We start from the raw sequence: 7242 nt of genomic DNA, 5'->3' as shown, positions 1-7242 counted from the left end.
CAGCTTTATTAAGTAATGGGATTTACAGGCAATAACAGAATCAATAACATTAATATATCACTTAATTAAAAAAGATTACAAGTTCTGCCTGTAGCCCGGAATATATATATCATTGTGTCCAGTTATATCAGTTGCCCCAAAGATATAAACAGTGATGCAGAAATGGGAAAATACATATCCTATCTGAATTGATGGAAAGATGTCTTATTTATCCAACATGCATCCCCATCATCCACTTTTATCTATCTCAAAATATGAGTTGTGTAGGAGTGTTCCTATAATGAAAGTTACTATAGCAAGAATTGCTCCTGAGTGCATGCTGGGATTGGCTGTTTTATTCAAACTCCTGTGAGTACTTCTGGAAGTCAGTGGCACTTGCTGTATTTGACACATTACTTTTGTAAGTAAAGATGGCATGCCTGAACTCAAAGTGACTGTGAGTGACTAATGATTGAAATATGGAAAAGAACGTCAAATGTTTCACTAGACTGCAATAACAGAATAGATAAACTGCTGTTAAGTCTTGCACTTTAGAACCCTATTGAATGTCTTTCAGCTGCAGCAATAAATCTGTGTGTACTTACAAAGTTCTGTGAACCTAAAATAGCGTTTACTATTTCCATGAACTCTATCTGTACTTTAATGAATGACACTTGAGATGACAGAGTCTATTCAAATGGTATTGATGCTGAGATGCCCTTGAACACATAACTTCCCTCCCAAACTTTCACAAATAGTCTCTGATGTTCTTCTGCACCTTCTTTTTTAGCAAAAGTATTAATTATTCTTACTACAGTGGAGACTTGCCAACCTGGAAAGCTATGTCTGCACTGCCCTATTGTAATTTGGTTCTGTTGGCAACCTTGAGGACAGTTTCCCTGACCAAATTCCCTTATTGCCTCCATCTAGTTTTGAATTGTTCTCTGAGACATGGTAGGCATACTACAGATGGAAAAGGAAACAGGTAGGAGAAAACCATGGAAGTGTACAACACCTCCAGTAAATACCTCCATACAGTCTCAATACCTGTGCTCTGTACTTTCCCTTCTGAAGAGTCTACCCACACCTCTCTCAGAAGACTTTGTAGCACAAGATCAGGCGACCTCCACTCCACATTCCCTCCCTCCCTCCCCCCAGCCCCTTCCTTCATTCTCCACACAGAATATATCTCTTCAAAAAGTCATGGCTTCGTATTTGTAGGCAAAAGGAAATGATAACATGACACCTCTGGGAAATAATTACATCAGGAGAAAATCTGGACAGATTTAATTTAGGAGTATGGTCCTGGAAAGTCATTTGCAATAACTGTAATTCTACAGAGAGCACTGTCAGTCTGGAACAAGTCAACTTAATGTAGAGAGGAAAGCAGTGACACAGAAAGGAAGAAAACCTGATGGAGATCTACAACGAAGCCAAAGACAGTAACTCTGTAAAGGGGCTATGTACAATGAGGTCCATCATTAAAGACTACTTCTATTCTTGAGATGGAAGAAGGGAAAACAGATCTCTAGACTAGTAACTCAAAATACAGAAGAGGAAAATGGGACAGAAGACAACATTTTCAAAAGGAGACTTCTAGAGAGAGACACGGCAGAACATCTGCCATGCACACAATACTATGGGTGACCTCTTGCCACAACTTCCTATCATTAGCTGTGTAAGAACTTCCAACCAAGCAAGGCAACTCCTTCAGCTTATTAGAATCATTGCCTAGAGACAGTGAGAATTATCCCAGGCACTCCATGCCCAGTAACATGCTTTCAGGATGGAGACCTCTTCCCTCATGCTTCTAGAAGTTATTCTTCCTCCACATATCAGAGGGCACTACTCACAAGCTGGAAATGAGTTATTCTCTGAGATTGTATCAGATACAGTTCTGCTACACTTACAGTCATCTGGAAAAAAAAAAAAAAAAAAAAAAAAAAAAAAAGTATTGGGATATTCTGACTATCTGCCGACACCAGGTGAGGTGGAATAATTGTTTTGTACTTATTACTTACTGCACAAACTTCATTACAGGACTTTCCAAGGAAACTCTCTCAATATCTCTAGGAAGCAAGATTATCTAATTTTAAGGAAAGGAACTGTAGAAAATCCCAAGATGGTGCTCCTTCTGTGGAAAAGAAGGCAGAGGGAAGGATGGGGCTTGCTTTCAGACCAGACTTCACATAATTTCCTCATCCTTTAAAGGTACTCTTGATTTACACATAGCACACTTCCATAACTAGTCCTATCCCTGCTGCCTGAACATGAGGATGAACATGGATGTAAGCCCAGAACTGCCTCTGGCAAAGAACTGTGTATTATCAAACTCAACAAGACATAACCAGATCAAGAGCTGTGTCCCAGGAGAATCTCACAATCTTATCCACTATGGACACTTTCTTATGAATAACTGGGCAAACAGCCCAAAGCCTGATCTGGTTAAAATTGCACATCAGGTTTATACATTTGACAACAATAAAATATTTTTGTACTTTCTAACATATGTTTGTTCTCTGGGCTTAAGGTCCTTTGGAACTACCCTTGGCTCTACTGCTGTTTTCTCTGTCTTCTCTCTGAGATCTGCATGCTTGTGGTCTGATCCTGTGAGATGAGAAACACTGAACATTTAGGTATGGACTAATATTCTCTTACAGAAAACATGGGAAGCTCAAGTCTCATTCCAAGGAAAGTTTATAAACATATGACAATCGGGTACAAAAGAAGTTCTCTCTGGGATCAAGGATATGAGAGACTGTGCTTCCTATGACTGAGAGGTGCACAGGCAACATATTTCTGCCAGGCTTTGGAACTGGCATAATGAGCAGCTTCTGCCAGACAAAACAACAGTGTTCATGTATTCTTCTGCTTGTATCAAGACTAGCAGATAACTGGCCAGGTTGAGAGGCTGTTATGCTTGCAGTGATGGTTTGGGAGCAGTATTCCATTACTCCTCTTCTCCCAGAGGTTCAGTCAAATGCTGTTCATATACTCTTGATACGGAGTTGAGTTGTTCATATACCCTCAATACATAGCTTTCAGTGTGGAAATGTATTTTGTTGTTGTTTTTTAAAAAAATGTCTTCTTTTTTTTTCTTTTTTTTTTTTTTAATGGGAATCAGTTGAAGAATGATTTCAGTTTAGAGAAGGGAAGGAAGACATGCAGGCAGACATGGAGATCTGCTGTAGAGCACAGAACGGTCAGGCTGTCTGCTGTCAGCAGTCTGTTCTTACATCAATAATGGAAAGCCTTCTATCTACTGAAAAAAATGGGGGAGTGGGAGGAGGAGAGAGACAGGACAAGAATGTTATTTGAAAGGGAGGACAAAGAGGAAGATAACTGAGATAAAAATTTTAAAACTAAGGAAAAGCCCAGAGGAAAGGTAATGAAGATGACCAACAAACACACAAAAGGACTGCCCTTCAGCCACAGTTCTTCTAATTCAGAGGCACTACTGACTGAAGCCATATACAAGGTCAATGAGTGACTATGAGTGGTTATTGTCAGGAGAGATCTGAATAGACCTTAACTGCAAAGGTAAGAGTCAATGCCAATGTTGCAAGTGAAAATCTGAGAACCCCCATGTTTTACCCAAAGGACCTGCACTGCAGGCGTGGATAACATGTACTATCCAAGGGTGCTTTCTGCAGAGATGTGACCAAACCAAAATGTTTGGTCACAAACATTATCAAAGCTGATAAATGTTTATCAAACAAATGTAGATAGGCTCAATACTATAAGCCAAATATTAATTGGGAAATTAAACAAACAAACAAATGATAGTTTGGTGAAGTTGGAACCACACACACTGGCAAAACAATCAAGAAGGTCAAGTTTGTTAGCAAAAACTGCATTTCTCTTATGTTTCTGTGACCATATATATTACAAACATTAGCAAGGGATGGGCCTAGGCAGACTGTCGGCCTTGTCCTGCCTAAGAATGGCATGTATTTGGGTATTTCGAGGAGCTCAACAATTCTGCTTTCATACTGCATATGAGATGATCTTCGTAACCAGATAGTAGGCACACAAAATGTAAGGAAGATCAGACTTTGTGAGTTTCCTGGTGGATTTACCACAGATTACCAGAAGTATACAAACTTCCTGTGTTCACAGTAAATCATCTCCTCTTACTTCTTGTCCACGTGTAATCACTTAGACTTACAGATCAGCCCCTTTGAGCAAGGCGTAGGGGAATGATGTCTTTTGTCTGTAAGATACACATTTACACACACATACAACATTAGAAGTATATATAAATTAAAAATAATAATATATATATAAAAAAAAAAAAAGTAGTTAGTGACATGAATCGGTTTTCAATTCCTCTTCTGCTCCACTGTTTTAATTTCTTGTAAAGGTGGTATACAGATAAAATGTAACTTGAGAAGGAATATATATCTTACCTCAAGTTACTCCTCTCCAAAGAGAAATGTTGAGTTAAAGCATTCCTATCAAGTTCAGTTTCTGAAAAACAACCCACAGGAGACACACAGTTTGTTCACCTCCATAGCCTATTCCCCTCAAAAGATGTTTATCTCTTCCTTTAGCACTTGAATCTATATTTCAGTTCTACTTTGAGGCATCATCACCACTAATTTCTTCATTGTATCCCACTCTCTTTTTCAAAAAGAGACCCTGCTTTGCTCTCTTTTGTTCTTTTCTCATTTTCTAAAATTATCTTATTTACACATAATGTTGTAAATGAAATTGAAAGTTACTTATATTTTTATACAGAGACTTGAAGTATTTGGCATTATTAGAAAAGAGTTCATTAAAAAGCATGTTCTTAAAAAAAAAAAAAAGGAACTAAGTAACTGAGTATTACATCATCGTTTCACTCAATATACAACATGATTTTCAAAAAAAAAAAGGTCACAAGTAGCTTTGATTAATTCATAGCAATCAATTAATAACCACTGAAATATATTCAGTAATTTTTAAAGGAATTTTTGAAGTTCTTAAAAAAATAAAAACAACAACAACAAAAACTACCTTGGTCTTAAAGCCTAAGTTTAAAGGATGTCCTTTACACTGATTTTAGTGAGAATAAGCATAATTTGTAAATACCAGACAGTTTTTGTTGCTGTTGTTGTTTTTGTTTGTTTGTTTGTTTGTTTTATCTCACATGACTAAACATGGATTTCAGTGTGTAAGATATCAGAGTTAAAATGTTTGCAGCTGTGTTCTGGGAGTTGATAACACTGTGGTAAATATGTTATGAGACTGTGGGTTCAGTTTAAAGGTACCAGTTCTGGCTCTACCATTCAGCTGAAGTCACTGTGTATCTTTGAAATATCCCCTAATACCTGAGTCTCTGTGAACTGAAAATCCTAATTCTCAGTCTCGGATTCTCATTCCTGCCATAAACAAATTAGGAATTTGAGGAAACCACTTCTCTACCTCTGCACTTCTGTCCTCTGCCAGTATCACAGAAATAGTGTTTCTTTGCTGCATTTTGTGCAGATCCCATCCAGTAGAATTTCACCTGTTCTAACACAAGGGGCTTTCTTCTGTATTATACAAGTCATTTTTAAGAGGTTTCCAGGTACTGCTATTGCAAGACACAGGAAAATACTAATCATTCCCCTGGGATTGCATGTCTGAGCTGTTTGGTCTTTGATAGACTAAAAATAGTAGAATGTATACATTTGGGCAAGGTAGCAAGGTGTTACCATCACAGTAGAACTATAAAAATGGCACTTTAAAAAATAAATAAATAAATAAATAAACTCACTTTAAAAGCAAGTATTTGTGGTGTGGTCTGTGTATCTTGCAGTTTATCTTACCCTTTGTTCTGAAACAGCTGGTTAAAGATTCTAGGAAATGCAGTGTGGTAAAACTTAATATTGGTCTGATATGATTATGTAACTTGCACGTTCCCACTACTGCTTGTTGTTAATATACAGATTTCCTTGAAATCATGCTTAATTAATATACTTATTAAGACCTGTGAAGTGTTTCCTGTATGTAGATTCTATGAGCCTGCACAAATTTCACCTATCCATGAATTTTCCACGTTGCATTTACTTAGAAAAATCTAACCTGAGTCATTCTTTACTAGCAGAGTTTTATCACTTCAGCTACTGTGTCATTATTGGATAGACAATACCCTGAATTTTAGAAGAGTTGCTTCTTGTTTTTTATTTATTTATTAATTTATTATTTTATTTAATAACACCTAGAATTAGTAGATGCAGGAATCCCTTTCACATTCACACATGAAGAATATAAATAATTATTTCTAGCCAAGTGCCACAGCTCCCACATTATATTATTCTAAATGTGTTTCATTCTTGTAATTGTTGTGAGGTGAATTGCTAATATTTAATTAATAATTGTGATGTCACTAGGCAAATTAAACTGTAACAAATGGATCAGCCCAAAGTCAAAACCAAACTTTACAAGGATTGAGATGAAAGAAATTGATCTGAATAAAGAGAGGGCAGTGCTATGAGGCTCTGCTGTGGTGGACTTGCTAACCCTAAACCTGAATTCTAACAAGTAAATCAAAGCACTTGTATCTGGATCAAGGCACTTTCCAGCTTTGCTTTAGTGACAGGGGAATGGGCATTACCCAGAAGCTGCAGGGTGATGTTCAGATGCAGCTAACAAACCACCAGCTCAGCTTTTCTTTTCCACAGGGCAAGCACTCTAAATGCTCCTCCTCCCCTTAACTTGCTGAAACTTGCAGCTGTGATTCACAACCTGACCAACAGTGATAGATAACAAACCACTGACCTTGAGGGCGTTTTTTTGTGTCAGCCTTCTTATTGCGTTGAGTCACCGCACTCCTCATGTGTGTTATTTTAAGTAGCACATTTATCAGCCAGTACCAAACAGAATACGTGGACATGTGTATTTTATTAGTAGGTTTTGAATATTAAAATAAAATAAAATTCATCTACCTTCTTTCAAAAAAAGGCTTGAAGGTTCTGACACACTTTAAAACCCCCCTTGTTTTCAGCTACAACATAAGGAATCTATATGGATGTTAATATGTTTGCATTTGTAGCTATTCCAGACTTTTTTTTTTAATTCCCCAACACACTACAGTATAGCAACGTCAGAAATATTCCATTCCCCTTAACAGGACACATCTGTGGTGAATCTGCACAGAAGCAATTAATTTCCTTGTGGTATTTTTACACTGGGGGTTTAATGCAAGTCCCCATTATACAAACAAAAAGCTCTAGACAGCTCCTGCTGTCTGATAAAATAAAATAAAATAAAATAAAATAAAATAAAATAAAATAAAAT

Source organism: Oxyura jamaicensis, chromosome 2 (assembly GCF_011077185.1).
Source record: "Oxyura jamaicensis isolate SHBP4307 breed ruddy duck chromosome 2, BPBGC_Ojam_1.0, whole genome shotgun sequence".
NCBI lineage: Eukaryota > Metazoa > Chordata > Aves > Anseriformes > Anatidae > Oxyura > Oxyura jamaicensis.
This window is presented reverse-complemented; position numbering follows the sequence as displayed.